A 20,532-nucleotide genomic window follows, 5' to 3' on the forward strand; every position below is an offset into this window, starting at 1 on the left:
CAGTTTTTTTTTGAGGCGGGACTCCATCATGTCCACTTTTGGTTTTTCCCAACGGTTCACAATCATGTGGAAGACTTCTGGGTGAAGTCCCCACTCCCCCGGGTGAAGATCGTGTCTGCTGAGGAAGTCTGCTTCCCAGTTATCCACTCCCGGAATGAACACTGCTGACAGTGCTATCACATGATTTTCCGCCCAGCGAAGAATCCTTGCCACTTCCATCATTGCCCTCCTGCTTCTTGTGCCGCCCTGTCTGTTTACGTGGGCGACTGCCGTGATGTTGTCCGACTGGATCAACACCGGCTGACCTTGAAGCAGAGGTCTTGCCTGACTTAGGGCATTGTAAATGGCCCTTAGTTCCAGGATATGTATGTGAAGTGACGTTTCCATGCTTGACCACAAGCCCTGGAAATTTCTTCCCTGTGTGACTGCTCCCCAGCCTCTCAGGCTGGCATCCGTGGTCACCAAGACCCAATCCTGAATGCCGAATCTGCGGCCCTCTAGGAGATGAGCACTCTGTAACCACCACAGGAGAGACACCCTTGTCCTTGGAGACAGGGTTATCCGCTGATGCATTTGAAGATGCGATCCGGACCATTTGTCCAGCAGATCCCACTGAAAAGTTCTTGCGTGGAATCTGCCGAATGGAATCGCTTCGTAAGAAGCCACCATCTTTCCCAGGACCCTTGTGCATTGATGTACTGACACTTGGCCTGGTCTTAGGAGGTTCCTGACTAGGTCGGATAACTCCTTGGCTTTCTCCTCCGGGAGAAACACCTTTTTCTGTACTGTGTCCAGAATCATCCCTAGGAACAGCAGACGTGTCGTCGGAATCAGCCGTTGCCGTGGCCACCAGGTCCGATAGACCGACCCCAAATAACTGCTCCCCTTTATACGGCAATACTTCCATATGCCGTTTGGAATCCGCATCCCCTGACCACTGTCGCGTCCATAATCCTCTTCTGGCAGAAATGGACATCGCACTTACTCTTGATGCCAGAGTGCAAATATCCCTCTGTGCATCTCGCATATATAGAAATGCATCCTTTAAATGCTCTATAGTCAATAATATATTGTCCCTGTCCAGGGTATCAATATTTTCAGTCAGGGAATCCGACCAAGCCACCCCAGCACTGCACATCCAGGCTGAGGCTATTGCTGGTCGCAGTATAATACCAGTATGTGTGTATATACTTTTAAGGATATTTTCCAGCTTCCTATCAGCTGGTTCCTTGAGGGCGGCCGTATCAGGGGACGGTAACGCCACTTGTTTTGATAAGCGTGTGAGCGCCTTATCTACGCTAGGGGGTGTTTCCCAACGCGCCCTAACCTCTGGCGGGAAAGGGTATAATGCCAATAATTTTTTAGAAATTAGCAGTTTTTTATCGGGGGAAACCCACGCTTCATCACACACCTCATTTAATTCATCTGATTCAGGAAAAACTACGGGTAGTTTTTTCACACCCCACATAATACCCTTTTTTGTGGTACTTATAGTATCAGAAATGTTCAAAACCTCCTTCATTGCCGTGATCATGTAACGTGTGGCCCTACTGGAAAATACGTTTGTTTCCTCACCGTCGACACTGTATAGCCCCTGACGGTGTTTGAGACGCCTGTACAGGTATTAACAGATTTGCCGGCTGTCTCATGTCGTCAACAGTCTTTTGTAAAGTGCCGACACTATCACGTAATTCTTTCCATAAGACCATCCAGTCAGGTGTCGACTCCCTAGGGGGTGACATCACTAACACAGGCAATTGCTCCGCCTCCACACCATTTTCCTCCTCATACATGTCGACACAGCGTACCGACACACAGCACACACACAGGGAATGCTCTGATAGAGGACAGGACCCCACTAGCCCTTTGGGGAGACAGAGGGAGAGTTTGCCAGCACACACCAGAGCGCTATATATATATATAATAAGAATTTACTTACCGATAATTCTATTTCTCGGAGTCCGTAGTGGATGCTGGGGTTCCTGAAAGGACCATGGGGAATAGCGGCTCCGCAGGAGACAGGGCACAAAAGTAAAGCTTTTACAGGTCAGGTGGTGTGTACTGGCTCCTCCCCCTATGACCCTCCTCCAGACTCCAGTTAGGTACTGTGCCCGGACGAGCGTACACAATAAGGGAGGATTTTGAATCCCGGGTAAGACTCATACCAGCCACACCAATCACACCGTACAACTTGTGATCTAAACCCAGTTAACAGTATGATAACAGAGGAGCCTCTGAAAGATGGCTTCCTAAACAATAACCCGAATTAGTTAACAATAACTATGTACAAGTATTGCAGATAATCCGCACTTGGGATGGGCGCCCAGCATCCACTACGGACTCCGAGAAATAGAATTATCGGTAAGTAAATTCTTATTTTCTCTATCGTCCTAAGTGGATGCTGGGGTTCCTGAAAGGACCATGGGGATTATACCAAAGCTCCCAAACGGGCGGGAGAGTGCGGATGACTCTGCAGCACCGAATGAGAGAACTCCAGGTCCTCCTTTGCCAGGGTATCAAATTTGTAAAAATTTACAAACGTGTTCTCCCCTGACCACGTAGCTGCTCGGCAGAGTTGTAATGCCGAGACCCCTCGGGCAGCCGCCCAAGATGAGCCCACCTTCCTTGCGGAATGGGCCTTAACAGATTTAGGCTGTGGCAGGCCTGCCACAGAATGTACAAGTTGAATTTTGTTACAAATCCAACGAGCAATCGACTGCTTAGAAGCAGGTGCACCCAACTTGTTGGGTGCATACAGTATAAACAGCGAGTCAGATTTTCTGACTCCAGCCGTCCTTTAAATGTATATTTTTAAGGCTCTGACAACGTCCAACAACTTGGAGTCCTTCAAGTCGTCTGTAGCCGCAGGCACTACAATAGGCTGGTTCAGGTGAAACGCTGATACCACCTTAGGGAGAAAATGCGGACGCGTCCGCAGCTCTGCCCTATGTCGAATGGAAAATTAAATAAGGGCTTTTATAAAACAAAGCCGCCAGTTCAGATACTCTCCCGGCCGAAGCCAGGGCCAGTAACATAGTCACTTTCCATGTGAGATATTTCAAATCCACATTCTTTAGTGGTTCAAACCAATTGGATTTGAGGAAATCTAAAACTACATTTAGATCCCACGGTGCCACCTTAGGCACCACAGGAGGCTGTATATGCAGTACTCCTTTGATAAAAATCTGGACCTCAGGGACTGAGGCCAATTCTTTTTGGAAGAATATTGATAGGGCCGAAATTTGAACCTTAATAGATCCCAATTTGAGACCCATAGACAATCCTGATTGCAGGAAATGTAGGAAAACGACCCAGTTGAAATTCCTCCATCGGAGCACTCCGCTGCTCGCACCACGCAACATATTTTCGCCAAATACGGCGATAATGCTTCGCGGTGACTTCCTTCCTTGCCTTTATCAAGGTAGGAATAACTTCTTCTGGAATGCCTTTTCCTTTTAGGATCTGGCATTCAAACGCCATGCCGTCAAACGCAGCCGCGGTAAGTCTTGAAAAAGACAAGTACCCTGCTGAAGCAGGTCCCTTCTCAGAAGTAGAGGCCACGGATCGTCCGTGACCATCTCTTGAAGTTCCGGGTACCAAGTCCTTCTTGGCCAATCCGGAGCCACTAGTCTTACTCCTCTTTGCCGTATAATCCTCAATACCTTTGGTATGAGAGGCAGAGGAGGAAACACATATACCGACTGGTACACCCAAGGTGTTACCAGCGCGTCCACAGCTATTGCCTGCGGATCTCTTGACCTGGCGCAATACCTGTCCAGTGTTTTGTTGAGGCGAGACGCCATCATGTCCACCATTGGTTTTACCCAACGGTTTAATAGCATGTGGAAAACTTCTGGATGAAGTCCCCACTCTCCCGGGTGAAGGTCGTGTCTGCTGAGGAAGTCTGCTTCCCAGTTGTCCACGCCCGGGATGAATACTGCTGACAGTGCTATCACGTGATTCTCCGCCCAGCGAAGGATCCTGGCAGCTTCTGCCATTGCCCTCCTGCTTCTTGTGCCGCCCTGTCTGTTTACATGGGCGACTGCCGTGATGTTGTCCGACTGGATCAACACCGGTCTTCCTTGAAGCAGAGGTTCCGCCTGGCTTAGAGCATTGTAGATTGCTCTTAGTTCCAGAATGCTTATGTGAAGAGACTTTTTCAGGCTCGACCACACTCCCTGGAAATTTCTTCCCTGTGTGACTGCTCCCCAGCCTCTCAGGCTGGTATCCGTGGTCACCAGGATCCAATCCTGCATGCCGAATCTGCGGCCCTCCAATAGATGAGCCTCCTGCAACCACCACAGAAGGGATACCCTTGTCCTCGGCGACAGGGTTATCCGCAGGTGCATCTGAAGATGCGACCCTGACCATTTGTCCAACAGATCCCTTTGCATGGAATCTGCCGAAAGGGATTGCTTCGTAAGAAGCTACCATTTTTTCCCAGGACTCTTGTGCATTGATGTACAGACACCTTTCCTGGTTTTAGGAGGTTCCTGACCAGGTCAGATAACTCCTTGGCTTTTTCTTCGGGAAGAAAAACCTTTTTCTGAACTGTGTCCAGAATCATCCCCAGGAACAGCAGACGAGTTGTCGGCATTAATTGGGATTTTGGAATATTCAGAATCCATCCGTGCTGCTTTAGCACCTCTTGAGATAGTGCTAAACCCATCTCTAGCTGTTCTCTGGACCTTGCCCTTATTAGGAGATCGTCCAAGTATGGGATAATTAATACGCCTTTTCTTCGAAGAAGAAATATTATCTCGGCCATTACCTTTGTAAAGACCCGAGGTGCCGTGGACAAACCAAACGGCAGCGTCTGAAACTGATAGTGACAGTTTTGTACAACGAACCTGAGGTACCCCTGGTGTGAGGGGTAATTGGAACGTGGAGATACGCATCCTTGATGTCCAAGGATACCATAAAGTCCCCTTCTTCCAGGTTCGCTATCACTGCTCTGAGTGACTCCATCTTGAACTTGAACTTCTTTATGTACAGGTTCAAGGACTTCAGATTTAGAATAGGCCTTACCGAGCCATCCGGCTTCGGTACCACAAAAAGAGTGGAATAATACCCCTTCCCTTGTTGTAGAAGAGGTACCTTGACTATCACCTGCTGAGAATACAGCTTGTGAATGGCTTCCAAAACCGTCTCCCTTTCTGAGGGGGACGTTGGTAAAGCAGACTTCAGGAAACGGCGAGGTGGCTCTGTCTCTAATTTCAACCTGTACCCCTGAGATATTATCTGCAGGATCCAGGGATTTACCTGCGAGTGAGCCCACTGCGCGCTGTAATTCTTGAGACGACCGCCTACCGCCCCCGAGTCCGCTTGCGAAGCCCCAGCGTCATGCTGAGGCTTTTGTAGAAGCCGGGGAGGGCTTCTGTTCCTGGGAAGGAGCTGCCTGTTGCTGTCTCTTCCCTCGTCCTCTGCCTCGTGGCAGATATGAATAGCCCTTTGCTCTCTTATTTTTAAAGGAACGAAAGGGCTGCGGTTGAAAGGTCGGTGCCTTTTTCTGTTGGGGAGTGACTTGAGGTAGAAAGGTGGATTTCCCGGCCGTAGCCGTGGCCACCAAATCCGATAGACCGACCCCAAATAACTCCTCTACGCATCGCCTGTCCACTGTCGTGTCCATAAAGCTCTTCTGGCCGAAATGGACATAGCACTTACCCGTGATGCCAGTGTGCAGATATCTCTCTGTGCATCACGCATATAAAGAAATGCATCCTTTATTCGTTCTAACGACAGTAAAATATTGTCCCTGTCCAGGGTATCAATATTTTCGATCAGGGACTCTGACCAAACTATCCCAGCACTGCACATCCAGGCAGTCGCAATAGCTGGTCGTAGTATAACACCTGCATGTGTGTATATACCTTTTTGGATATATTCCATCCTCCTATCTGATGGATCTTTAAGTGCGGCCGTCTCAGGAGAGGGTAACGCCACTTGTTTTGATAAGCGTGTTAGCGCTTTGTCCACCCTAGGAGGTGTTTCCCAGCGCTCCCTAACCTCTGGCGGGAAAGGGTATAAAGCCAATAACTTCTTTGAAATTAGCAGTTTTTTATCGGGGCACCCCACGCTTCATCACACACGTCATTTAATTCTTCTGATTCGGTAAAAACTACTGGTAGTTTTTTCACACCCCACATAATACCCTGTTTAGTGGTACCTGTAGTATCAGCTAAATGTAACATCTCCTTTATTGCCAAAATCATATAACGTGTGGCCCTACTGGAAAATACGGTTGATTCGTCACCTTCACCACCGGAATCAGTGCCTGTGTCTGGGTCTGTGTCGACCGACTGAGGCAAGGGGCGTTTTACAGCCCCTGACGGTGTTTGAGGCGCCTGGACAGGCACTAATTGAGTGTCCGGCCGCCTCATGTCGGCAAACGACTGCTTAAGCGATTTGACGCTATCCCGTAATTCCACAAATAAAGGCATCCATTCTGGTGTCGACCCCCTAGAAGGTGACATCCTCATATTTGGCAATTGCTCCGCCTCCACACCAATAACGTCCTCATACATGTCGACACACACGTACCGACACACAGCAGACACACAGGGAATGCTCTATACGAAGACAGGACCCACTAGCCCTTTGGGGAGACAGAGGGAGAGTCTGCCAGCACACACCAAAAAGCGCTATATATGACAGGGATAGCCTTATGATTAAGTGCTCCCTTATAGCTGCTTTTATATTAATATATTGCCATTTATTTTGCCCCCCCTCTCTGTTATACCCTGTTTCTGTAGTGCAGTGCAGGGGAGAGACCTGGGAGCCTTCCTGACCAGCGGAGCTGTGACAGAAAATGGCGCCGTGTGCTGAGGAGATAGGCCCCGCCCCTTTTCCGGCGGGCTCGTCTCCCGCTATTTAGTACATTTAGGCAGGGGTAAATATCTCCATATAGCCTCTGGGGCTATATGTGAGGTATTTTTAGCCTTTTTAAAGGTTTTCATTTGCCTCCCAGGGCGCCCCCCCCCCCAGCGCCCTGCACCCTCAGTGACTGCCGTGTGAAGTGTGCTGAGAGGAAAATGGCGCACAGCTGCAGTGCTGTGCGCTACCTTAAGAAGACTGCAGGAGTCTTCAGCCGCCGATTCTGGACCTCTTCTTGCTTCAGCATCTGTGAGGGGGCCGGCGGCGTGGCTCCGGTGACCATCCAGGCTGTACCTGTGATCGTCCCTCTGGAGCTTCATGTCCAGTAGCCAAGAAGCCAATCCATCCTGCACGCAGGTGAGTTCACTTCTTCTCCCCTCTGTCCCTCGTTGCAGTGATCCTGTTGCCAGCAGGAATCACTGTAAAATAAAAAACCTAAGCTAAACTCTCTAAGCAGCTCTTTATGAGAGCCACCTAGAATTGCACCCTTCTCGGCCGGGCACAAAAATCTAACTGGAGTCTGGAGGAGGGTCATAGGGGGAGGAGCCAGTACACACCACCTGACCTGTAAAAGCTTTACTTTTGTGCCCTGTCTCCTGCGGAGCCGCTATTCCCCATGGTCCTTTCAGGAACCCCAGCATCCACTTAGGACGATAGAGAAATATATATATATATATATATATACAGGGATAACCTTATATAAGTGTTTTTCCCTAATATAGCTGCTGTATATATTAATATGCCAATTTTAGTGCCCCCCCTCTCTTGTTTTACCCTGTTTCTGTTGTGCAGGACTGCAGGGGAGAGTCAGGGAGCCTTCCTCCAACGGAGCTGTGAGGAAAAAATGGCGCTTGTGTGCTGAGGAGATAGGCTCCGCCCCTTTTTCGGCGGCCTTTCTCACGCTTTTTTGTGGAAAACTGGCAGGGGTTAAATACATCCATATAGCCCAGGAGCTATATGTGATGTATTTTTAGCCATTTAAGGTATTTTCATTGCGTCCCAGGGCGCCCCCCCCCCAGCGCCCTGCACCCTCAGTGACCGGAGTGTGAAGTGTGCTGAGAGCAATGGCGCACAGCTGCGGTGCTGTGCGCTACCTTATTGAAGACAGGACGTCTTCTGCCGCCGATTTTCCGGACCTCTTCACTCTTCTGGCTCTGTAAGGGGGGCGGCGGCGCGGCTCCGGGACCCATCCATGGCTGGGCCTGTGATCGTCCCTCTGGAGCTAATGTCCAGTAGCCTAAGAAGCCCAATCCACTCTGCACGCAGGTGAGTTCGCTTCTTCTCCCCTTAGTCCCTCGGTGCAGTGAGCCTGTTGCCAGCAGGTCTCACTGAAAATAAAAAAACCTATTTAAACTTTTACTCTAAGCAGCTCAGGAGAGCCACCTAGATTGCACCCTTCTCGTTCGGGCACAAAATCTTAACAGAGGCTTGGAGGAGGGTCATAGGGGGAGGAGCCAGTGCACACCAGCTAGTCCTAAAGCTTTTACTTTGTGCCCAGTCTCCTGCGGAGCCGCTATTCCCCATGGTCCTTTCGGAGTCCCCAGCATCCACTAGGACGTTAGAGAAATATATATATATATATATATATATATATATATATATATATATATATATATATATACACACACACACATACATACATACACACAAACTACCTAGATTGTCTCATTGTGCCTCTCCTCTCTAGTGCCCCCCCTTCTCCCCCCCCCCTTACTCCATCTCTTTCTTTCCCCTCATCTGTTTCTCTTATCAGCGCATGATGTTATTATATAGATTACTTGACGTTACCATTTTTCTTTTCATCTTTACTACTGTACCATTGTGGCCTTTTCCTTTTCTCTATATCAGAGGTTCTCAAACTATCTTATATTTTATGTCCATCACCCCCTTTACCATCACCTTCCTTATAGATTTTTTACACCCATCACCCTATATTTCTTCTTGCGCGGTGGCGGGCCGCTCAGGTAACCCCATGCGGAGATGGTTGTGAACCGCAGTTTGAGAACCACCGCTCTATGCGGTTATATATGCTGGGCTGTGTATAATGCTGTGATGTTGCTATTGGTGATTATCAGGATTGTCTGTGGAGGCAGCGTGAGGTGGTGCGTGATGAGTCAGTATGGGGAAATAACAACGTGAGCGGAGACTGGCGATGTGTTTAATGCCGGAGCTCTCCGTAAATGACATCACTGGCATAGGTCACAGGTCACGCCAACAGTCGTTAAGTTCCAACATGATGACATTTTTAACATATTTTTATATAAATATTTTGGTATTTATTCCAATTATTACTTATTCCATATTGGGGGTCATTCCGAGTTGATCGCTTGCTAGCTAGTTGTAGCAGCTGTGCAAACGTTATGCCGCCGCCCACTGGGGAGTGTATTTTTGCCTAGCAGAAGTGAGGACGCATGTGCAGCCGAGTTCTGCAAAAACAGTTTGTGCCGTTTCTGAGTAGCTCTGAACCTGCTCAGCGCTTACGATCACTTCAGCCTATTCCTGTCCGGATTTGACGTCATACCCTCGCCCAGCGAACACCCAGCCACGCCTGCGTTTTTTCAGACACGCCTGCGTTTCTGCAAACACTCCCTGAAAACGGTAATTTGACACCTAGAAACGACCCCTTCCTGCTAGAACCGGTGCACAACCACAACGGGCTTCGCACACGTACGTCGCGCGTGCGCACTGCAGGGCATACGCTTGCGCAGAAATGCAGATTTTTAGCCTGATCGCTGCGCTGCGAACAGCGGCAGCTAGCAATCAACTCGGGATGACCCCCCATTATCCATATAAACCAACTCAACGCATTATGACCTTTCTTGACCTGCTCCTATATTCACCTACGTGGAACCGATGTCCTGCACAAAGGCCAATGGAATTAATGGAGAGAACGCCGGCTGCGAATAGTCACAGCCCAGCGCGCCACGCAGAACGCTGCATCGCAGCAATAATGAACATGGCTACATCTGTATAACAGTGGATAGGAACAGATACAGACAGCGCAGGCTCTCACGATGTATATACTGTGGTGTGTAACGCACAGACAGCTGTAATCAGTTACAGATAACAAGTTATTGGCGATATAAACGTCTGAGATAGAGGCGGACAGAGATGAGCGTGAATGGCACTACAACACACTGGATAATAGTTATAGAGATAACGCATGTAAAATACAGGAAGCTGTAGCTTTGGGGCTCAATGCGACTAGGGGTGGATTGTGGGCACTGAAGTTGTTTCTAGACAAACGCTCTATGCGCAATGCACTGCTGCCAGCTTACATAAACTCACACGAGGTATCCTTCACCCCTCACCAACGTGACACAATCCAAAGAAAAAAATTGGAGAAAATGACTTAACCAGCGCTGTCAGAATGTGGTTCTCATCCGCTTCCTAGTTTAGGACTGGCAGATGGCGTTCCGCCCACTGAAGAATCCTTGATACTTCTCTCATTGCCAAGCGGCTTCGAGTGCCGCCTTGATGACTGATGTACGTCCCCGTGGTAGCGTTGTCCAATTGTACTTAAACAGGTCTGTTCTGTATTAAATGCTGGGCCAAGTACAATGAGTTGAACACCGCCCGCAATTCCAGAATATTTATCGGGAGGAGAGACTCCTCCTTGGTCCACAGACCCTGAAGGGAGTGTTGCTCCAACATCGCGCTCCAACCTGTCAGACTGGCATCCGTCGTAAAAACCCAGTTGGAGATCCAGAAGGGATGACCCTTGCTCAATCGTTGGTCCTGAAGCCACCAGCTCAGTGACAGACGGACCTCCGGAGACAAGGAGATCATTTGAGACCTGATCGGGTGAGGCAGGCCGTTCCACTTGGCAAGAATCAGCTTCTGCAGAGGGCGGGAATGGAATTGAACGTACTCCACCATGTCGAAAGCAGACACCATGAAAACTAGCACTTGCATTGCCGAATGTATCGACACTTGCGGACGAGATAGGAAGCATCGAATCCTGTCCTGAAGCTTCAGGACTTTCTCCTGAGACAAGAACAACCGCTAGTGTCCAACACCGCCCCCAGGTGCACCATGCTCTGAGCAGTGACCAGGGAAGATTTCTTCCAGTTGATGAGCCACCCGTGGGCTTGCAGAAACTGGATAGTCAGATCCAGATGGCGTAGGAGAATTTCTGGGGAATTCGTCAGGATCAACAAGTCGTCTAGATACGGTAGGATCCTGACCCCTTGATGTCGGAGCACAGCCGTCATTACCGCCATGACCTTGGTGAAGACTCGCGGAGCCGTGGTCAAACCAAAAGGTAACACCCGAAATTGGTAATGGAGGTTGCCAACCGCAAACCTTAGGTACTGCTGATGCGACACTGCAATGGGAATATGCAGGTAAGCATCCTGTATGTCCAGGGAGACCATATAATCCCCCAGGTTCCAAGGCTAGAACAATAGAGCAAAGAGTTTCCTTACGAAACTTGGAGACCCTCACAAATTTGTTCAAGAACTTGAGGTTGAGAATGGGCCGAGCGGACCCATTCGGTTTCAGGACTAGGAACAGCGGTGAATAGTACCCCTTGCCTCTCTGAGCCAGAGGCACTTGTACTACCACTCCTGTGTCTAGGAGGGACTGTACCACCGAATGAAGAGTCTTTGCCTTCACCTGATCCGAAGGGACGTCTGTCAGGCAAAATCGATGAGGGGGACGATTCTTGAAGGATACAGCGTAACCTCGAGTGACGACTTCCCATATCCAGGCATCGGAAGTGGTCTTAAACCATTCCTGGGTATACCCTAGAAGTCGGCCCCCCACCCTGGGATCCCCCAGAGCGAGGCCCGCCCGTCATGCTGCGGGCTTGTCAGTTTTGGAAGCAGGCTGACGGGCAGCCCAGGCCCGTTTGGGTTTGGGCTTATTGGGTTTGGAAGTGACAACCTGTTTTGGGTACGCCTGACCTTTTGCTTTCCCTGAAGGACGAAAGGAGTGAAATGAAGTACTCTTAGCCTTCGGCAACGAAGGAGCAGAACTAGGTAGACATGCTGTTTTAGCAGAAGCTAAGTCAGCCACTATATTGTTGAGGTCTTCTCCGAAAAGATTATCTCCCTAAAAATGGAGTACCTCCAGGGTTTTCTTAGTGTCCATGTCCACAGACCAGGACCGTAACCAGAGATTAGGCGAGCCAAAATGACGTAGTAGAAGCCTTGGCCGTCAGAATACCGGCATCAGAAGCCGCCTCCTTAATGTAATGAGACGCTGTGACAATATACGACAGGCATTGTCTAGCATGATCAGAAGCGTTGGAAGGCAACTCTGCCTCCAGCTCCTGAGCCCACGCTTCAACAGCTTCTGCAGCCTATGTCTCTGCAATGGCGGGCCTATGCGCAGCACCGGTTAGGGTGTAAATTGCCTTTAAAGAACCCTCCACATGCTTATCCGTCGGCTCTCTCAGGGACGTGACAGAAGTTACAGGCAGAGCTGAGGATACCACCAGCTGCGAATCCACTGGCGGGGGGGGGTTTCCCAATTTTTACTTAGCTCCGCAGCGAGGGGGTAGCGAGCCAGCATCTTCTTGTGAGGCGTGAATTTCTTTCCTGGATTTCCCCAGGACTCCTGATGTATGTCGACTAAATGGTCAGAGTGAGGTAAAACTTGTTTGAACACTTTCTGACGTTTAAACCTGTCCGGTTTCTTAGGGGCAGCATCAGGTTCCGGGTCATCATCAACTTGAAGAATGAGCCTGATTGCCTCCAACAAGTCAGGAACATCCACCTGTTAAACAGCTTACCCATCAGAATTATCGGGATCCGAATCTGTGGGGTCAGTATGCACGCCATCCTTTCAGACGAGGTGTCTGAGACGTTGGTGGATTGTGAGGAAGTAATTGCCCGCTTAGAGGACCCCTTGGTCTTAGGCGGGCGAGGGTTAGACTTTTGGAGCAGGCAGTGATTGGTTCAATTGCTGTAACTGATTGGACAGTTGATCTGCACACGGCGGGTTAACCGAGGGGACCATAAGCGGTTGTACCGGCACAGGAGGTTCCAAAGGGAGCATCTAGTTACCAGCGTATTCAATAGCATGGAGCAGGTAGCCCAAGGTGGGTCATTTTGAACCCCCGTTGCTACAGTACCACTGGGGAGCAAATAACCCCCAGAACCTGAACCCTAAACTGCTATGTTATCCTCAAATGTGTCTGCAGCGTCAACACCACGCAGTGTGGGATCAGCCCCAGCACCGTTGCCCTTTGTAGCCGACATAGTTCAAAGCTAAATGCAGGGCAACACAGTACAATATCAGCAGCACAATACCTGACAAGAACCCCCTGTGCAGTGTATTTCAGCACAAACAGGGAATTCTAGAGCTATATGGTGACTAAAAATCACAGAGAAAAAATAAGATTTTACTCACCGGTAAATCTATTTCTCGTAGTCCGTAGTGGATGCTGGGGACTCCGTAAGGACCATGGGGAATAGACAGGCTCCGCAGGAGACTGGGCACTCTAAGAAATATTTAGTACTACTGGTGTGCACTGGCTCCTCCCTCTATGCCCCTCCTCCAGACCTCAGTTAAGGAAACTGTGCCCGGAAGAGCTGACATTACAAGGAAAGGATTTTGGAATCCAGGGTAAGACTCATACCAGCCACACCAATCACACCGTATAACTTGTGATAACATACCCAGACAACAGTATGAACAACAACAGAGCATCAGACAAACCTGATGCAACTATAACATAACCCTTATTTAAGCAATAACTATATACAAGTATTGCAGAAGCCCGCACTTGGGACGGGCGCCCAGCATCCACTACGGACTACGAGAAATAGAATTACCGGTGAGTAAAATCTTATTTTCTCTAACGTCCTAGTGGATGCTGGGGACTCCGTAAGGACCATGGGGATTATACCAAAGCTCCCAAACGGGCGGGAGAGTGCGGATGACTCTGCAGCACCGAATGAGCAAACACAAGGTCCTCCTCAGCCAGGGTATCAAACTTGTAGAACTTTGCAAAAGTGTTTGAACCCGACCAAGTAGCTGCTCGGCAAAGCTGTAATGCCGAGACCCCTCGGGCAGCCGCCCAAGAAGAGCCCACCTTCCTTGTGGAATGGGCTTTTACTGATTTTGGATGCGGCAAGCCAGCCGCAGAATGAGCCTGCTGAATCGTGTTACAGATCCAGCGAGCAATAGTTTGCTTTGAAGCAGGAGCACCCAGCTTGTTGGATGCATACAGGATAAACAGCGAGTCAGTTTTCCTGACTCCAGCCGTTCTGGCTACATAAATCTTCAAAGCCCTGACTACATCTAGTAACTTGGAATCCTCCAAGTCACGAGTAGCCGCAGGCACCACAATAGGTTGGTTCAAATGAAAAGATGACCCCACCTTTGGCAGAAATTGCGGACGAGTCCGTAATTCTGCCCTGTTCATATGGAAAACCAGATAGGGGCTTTTACATGACAAAGCCGCCAATTCTGAACACGCCTAGCCGAAGCTAAGGCCAATAGCATGACCACTTTCCACGTGAGATATTTTAACTCCACGGTCTTAAGCGGCTTAAACCAGTGAGATTTCAGGAAACTCAACACCACGTTAAGATCCCAAGGTGCCACTGGTGGCACAAAAGGGGGCTGAATATGCAGCACTCCCTTTACAAACGTCTGAACTTCAGGTAGAGAAGCTAGTTTTTTATGAAAGAAAATGGATAGGGCCGAAATCTGGACCTTAATGGACCCCAATTCTAGGCCCAAAGTCACTCCCGACTGTAGGAAGTGAAGGAAACGGCCCAGCTGGAATTCCTCTGTAGAGGCATTCCTGGCCTCACATCCAGCAACATATTTTCGCCGTATACGGTGATAATGTTTAGCCGTCACGTCCTTCCTAGCCTTTATCAGTGTAGGAATAACCTCATCCGGAATCCCTTTTTTCTACTAGGATCTGGCGTTCAACCGCCATGCCGTCAAACGCAGCTGCGGTAAGTCTTGGAAAATACAAGGTCCCTGCTGCAACAGATCCTGCCCTAGAGGCAGAGGCCATGGGTCCTCTGTGAGCATTTCTTGCAGCTCTGGATACCAAGTCCTTCTTGGCCAATCCGGAACAATGAGTACTGTTCTCACTCCTCTTTTCCTTATGATTCTCAGCACTTTGGGTAAGAGAGGAAAAGGAGGAAACGCATAAACCGACTGGAACATCCACGGTTTATGAGATTCTCTTGACCTGGCGCAATACCTCTGTAGCTTTTTGTTGAGGCGGGATGCCATCATGTCCACCTGTAGCAGTTCCCACCGACCTACAATCTGCGCGAAGACTTCTTGATGAAGTCCCCCCTCTCCCAAGTGGAGGTCGTGCCTGCTGAGGAAGTCTGCTTCCCAGTTGTCCACTCCCGGAATGAACACTGCTGACAGTGCTCGTACGTGATTCTCCGCCCATCGAAGAATTCTGGTGGCTTCTCGCCACCCTGCTCCTTGTGCCGCCTTGGCGGTTTACATGAGCCACTGCGGTGATGTTGTCTGATTGGATCAGCACCGATTGGTTGCGAAGCAGGGTCTCCGCTTGACTTAGGGCGTTGTATATGGCCCTTAGTTCCAGGATACTGATGTGAAGGCAAGTCTCCTAACTTGACCACAGCCCTTGGAAACTTCTTCCCTGAGTGACTGCCCCCCACCCTCGGAGGCTTGCATCCGTGGTCACCAGGACCCAGTCCTGAATGCCGAACCTGCGGCCCTCGAGAAGGTGAGTACTCTGCAGCCACCACCGGAGAGACACCCTGGCCCCGGGGGATAGGGTGATTAACCGTTGCATCTAAAGATGTGATCCGGACCACTTTGTCCAGTAAGTCCCATTAGAAGGTCCTCTCATGGAACCTGCCGAAAGGAATGGCCTCGTATGATGCCACCATCCTTCCCAGGACTCAAGTGCAGTGATGCACTGACACCTGTTTTGGTTTTAATAGATTCCTGACCAGTGTCACGAGCTCCTGAGCTCTCTCTATCGGGAGATAAACCCTTTTCTGGTCTGTGTCAAGGATCATGCCTAGGATCTCAATTTCTGCTGATAAGGTACCTGTCCACGCCGCCCCAGCGCTATAAACCCATGCCGACACAATCGCCGGTCTGAGTAGTGTACCAGAATGTGCACGCTATCTGCAGGATCCCTGAGAATAGCTAGGGCTACCTTCTGGGCAAACGTGACACCCTAGGGGAAGATTCCCATCACATCCTGGCCCTAGTGGGGAAAGGATACTGCCTGAGAATTCTTTGTGGGAAGCTGCAGTCTCTTGTCTGGAGATTCCCGCTCTTTTTCCTCATGAGAGGAGGGAAATAAACCTCAGCTTTCTTCCCCTTAAACATGTGTACCCTTGTGTCAGGGACAAATGAGTCATCAGTGATATGCAAATCATCTTTTATTACAATAATCATATATTGAATACTTTTCTGCCATTTTGGCTGTAACTTTGCATTATCGTAGTCGACACTGGAGTCAAACTCCGTGTCGATATCAGTGTTTATTATTATGGATAGTGAGCATTGTGAGACTCTGAAGGTCTCTGCGCCATAGGGACAGACATGGGTAGATTTCCTGTCTGTTCTCTAATCTTTTGTGCAATAAATTCACCTTAGCACTTACACATATCCAAACAGGTGTCGGCGTTGTCGACGGAGACACCCTCTCACACACATATTTGCGCTATCTCCTCCTTAGGGGAGCCTTTTACCTCAGACATGTCGACACACACGTACCGACACACCACACACACAGGGGATGCTCTATTTGAAGACAGTTCCCCCACAAGGCCCTTTGGAGTGATAGAGAGAGAGTATGCCAGCACACACCCCAGCGCTATATGACCCAGGAATCACACAGTAACTTAGTGTTAACCCAGTAGCTGCTGTATATAATAAGAATTTACTTACCGATAATTCTATTTCTCGGAGTCCGTAGTGGATGCTGGGGTTCCTGAAAGGACCATGGGGGAATAGCGGCTCCGCAGGAGACAGGGCACAAAAAAGTAAAGCTTTACTAGGTCAGGTGGTGTGCACTGGCTCCTCCCCCTATGACCCTCCTCCAGACTCCAGTTAGGTACTGTGCCCGGACGAGCATACACAATAAGGGAGGCATTTTGAATCCCGGGTAAGACTCATACCAGCCACACCAATCACACCGTACAACTTGTGATCTAAACCCAGTTAACAGTATGACAACAGAAAGGGCCTCTTAAAGATGGCTCCTTAACAATAACCCGAATTAGTTAACAATAACTATGTACAAGTATTGCAGATAATCCGCACTTGGGATGGGCGCCCAGCATCCACTACGGACTCCGAGAAATAGAATTATCGGTAAGTAAATTCTTATTTTCTCTATCGTCCTAAGTGGATGCTGGGGTTCCTGAAAGGACCATGGGGATTATACCAAAGCTCCCAAACGGGCGGGAGAGTGCGGATGACTCTGCAGCACCGAATGAGAGAACTCCAGGTCCTCCTTTGCCAGGGTATCAAATTTGTAAAATTTTACAAACGTGTTCTCCCCCGACCACGTAGCTGCTCGGCAGAGTTGTAATGCCGAGACCCCTCGGGCAGCCGCCCAAGATGAGCCCACCTTCCTTGTGGAGTGGGCTTTTACAGTTTTAGGCTGTGGCAGGCCTGCCACAGAATGTGCAAGTTGAATTGTGTTACAAATCCAACGAGCAATCGACTGCTTAGAAGCAGGTGCGCCCAACTTGTTGGGTGCATACAATATAAACAGCGAGTCAGATTTTCTGACTCCAGCCGTCCTTGCAATGTATATTTTTAAGGCTCTGACAACGTCCAACAACTTGGAGTCCTCCAAGTCGCTAGTGGCCGCAGGCACCACAATAGGTTGGTTCAGATGAAATGCTGATACCACTTTAGGGAGAAAATGCGGACGAGTCCGCAGTTCTGCCCTATCCGAATGGAAGATTAGATAAGGACTTTTATAAGATAAAGCCGCCAATTCAGATACTCTCCTGGCAGAGGCCAGGGCTAGTAACATAGTCACTTTCAATGTGAGATATTTCAAATCCACCTTTTTCAATGGTTCAAACCAATGGGATTTGAGGAAATCTAAAACTACATTTAGATCCCACGGTGCCACCGGAGGCACCACAGGAGGCTGTATATGCAGTACTCCCTTGACAAAAGTCTGGACCTCAGGGACAGAGGCCAATTCTTTTTGGAAGAATATTGACAGGGCCGAAATTTGAACCTTAATGGATCCCAATTTGAGACCCATAGATAATCCTGATTGCAGGAAATGTAGGAAACGACCCAGTTGGAATTCCTCCGTCGGAACCCTCCGATCCTCGCACCACGCTACATATTTTCGCCAAATGCGGTGATAATGTTTCACGGTGACTTCCTTCCGTGCCTTAATCAAGGTAGGAATGACTTCTTCTGGAATGCCTTTCCCTTTTAGGATCTGGCGTTCAACCGCCATGCCGTCAAACGCAGCCGCGGTAAGTCTTGAAAAAGACAGGGACCCTGCTGTAGCAGGTCCCTTCTCAGAGGTAGAGGCCATGGTTCGTCCGTGAGCATCTCTTGAAGTTCCGGATACCAAGTCCTTCTCGGCCAATCCGGAACCACTAGTATTGTTCTTACTCTTCTTTGCCGTATGATCTTCAATACCTTTGGTATGAGCGGCAGAGGAGGAAACACATACACTGACTGGTACACCCAAGGAGTTACCAGTGCGTCCACAGCTATTGCCTGTGGATCTCTTGACCTGGCGCAATATTTGTCCAGTTTCTTGTTGAGGCGAGACGCCATCATGTCTACAATTGGTCTTTCCCAACGGTCTATTAACATGTTGAAGACTTCTGGATGTAGACCCCACTCTCCCGGATGAAGATCGTGTCTGCTGAGGAAGTCTGCTTCCCAGTTGTCCACGCCCGGGATGAACACTGCTGACAGTGCTATCACGTGATTCTCCGCCCAGCGAAGAATCTTGGCAGCTTCTGCCATTGCACTCCTGCTTCTTGTGCCGCCCTGCCTGTTTACATGGGCGACCGCCGTGATGTTGTCCGACTGAATCAACACCGGCTTTCCTTGCAGGAGAAGTTCCGCCTGGCTTAGAGCATTGTAGATTGCTCTTAGTTCCAGAATGTTTATGTGAAGAGACTTTTCCAGACTCGTCCATACTCCCTGGAAGTTTCTTCCTTGTGTGACTGCTCCCCAGCCTCTCAGGCTGGCGTCCGTGGTCACCAGGATCCAATCCTGAATGCCGAATCTGCGGCCTTCTAATAGGTGAGCCTTCTGCAACCACCACAGAAGTGACACCCTTGTCTTTGGTGACAGGGTTATTCGCAGGTGCATCTGCAGATGCGACCCTGACCATTTGTCCAACAGATCCCTTTGGAATATTCTTGCATGGAATCTGCCGAATGGAATTGCTTCGTAAGAAGCCACCATTTTTCCCAGGACTCTTGTGCATTGATGTACTGACACTTTTCCTGGTTTTAGGAGGTTCCTGACCAGATCGGATAACTCCTTGGCTTTTTCCTCTGGAAGGAAAACCTTTTTCTGAACCGTGTCCAGAATCATTCCTAGGAACAGCAGACGAGTTGTCGGGATTAAATGGGATTTTGGAATATTCAGAATCCACCCGTGTTGTCTTAGCACCTCTTGAGATAGTGCTAAAGCTGTCTCCAGCTGTTCTCTGGACCTTGCCCTTATTAGGAGATCGTCCAAGTATGGGATAACTAATACGCCTTTTCTTCGAAGAAGAATCATCATCTCGGCCATTACCTTGGTAAAGACCCGAGGCGCCGTGGACAATCCGAACGGCAGCGTCTGAAACTGATAGTGACAGTTTTGAACAATGAACCTGAGGTACCCCTGGTGTGCGGGGTAAATCGGAACGTGTAGATACGCATCCTTGATGTCCAAGGATACCATAAAGTCCCCTTCTTCCAGGTTCGCTATCACTGCTCTGAGTGACTCCATCTTGAACTTGAACTTTTTTATGTAGAGGTTCAAGGACTTCAGATTTAGAATAGGCCTTACCGAGCCATCCGGCTTCGGTACCACAAATAGAGTGGAATAATACCCCTTTCCTTGTTGTAATAGGGGTACTTTGACTATCACCTGCTGAGCGTACAGCTTGTGAATGGCTTCCAACACCCTCTCCCTTTCGGAAGAGACGGTTGGTAAGGCAGACTTCAGGAAACGATGAGGAGGATCCGTCTCTAATTCCAACCTGTACCCCTGAGATATTATCTGCAGGATCCAGGGGTCTACCTGCGAGTGAGCCCACTGCGCGCTGTAATTTTTGAGACGGCCCCCCACTGTCCCCGAGTCCGCTTGAGAGGCCCCAGCGTCATGCTGAGGTTTTTGCAGGAGCCGGGGAGGGCTTCTGTTCCTGGGAAGGAGCTGCCTGTTGGTGTCTCTTCCCTCTTCCTCTGCCTCGTGGCAGGTACGACAAGCCCTTTGCTCTCTTATTTTTGTAGGAGCGAAAAGGCTGCGGTTGAAAGGTCGGTGCCTTTCTCTGTTGGGGAGTGACTTGAGGTAAAAAAGTGGATTTCCCGGCAGTAGCCGTGGCCACCAAGTCTGATAGACCAACTCCAAATAACTCCTCCCCTTTATACGGCAAAACCTCCATGTGACGTTTTGAATCCGCATCGCCTGTCCACTGTCGTGTCCATAAGGCTCTTCTGGCTGAAATGGACATAGCACTCACCCGAGATGCCAGTGTGCAAA

The 20,532-nt window shown here is 49.4% G+C and overlaps 1 protein-coding gene across 1 annotated transcript in view; it reads right to left on the minus strand.

Moving 5' to 3' along the window:
- The window catches only part of KPNA1 (karyopherin subunit alpha 1), a 101,438-nt gene that overhangs the window by 35,052 nt on the left and 45,854 nt on the right, over positions 1–20,532 (minus strand). The window lies entirely within an intron of this gene.

This window comes from Pseudophryne corroboree, chromosome 2, assembly GCF_028390025.1.
Source record: "Pseudophryne corroboree isolate aPseCor3 chromosome 2, aPseCor3.hap2, whole genome shotgun sequence".
NCBI classification, from domain to species: Eukaryota; Metazoa; Chordata; class Amphibia; order Anura; family Myobatrachidae; genus Pseudophryne; species Pseudophryne corroboree.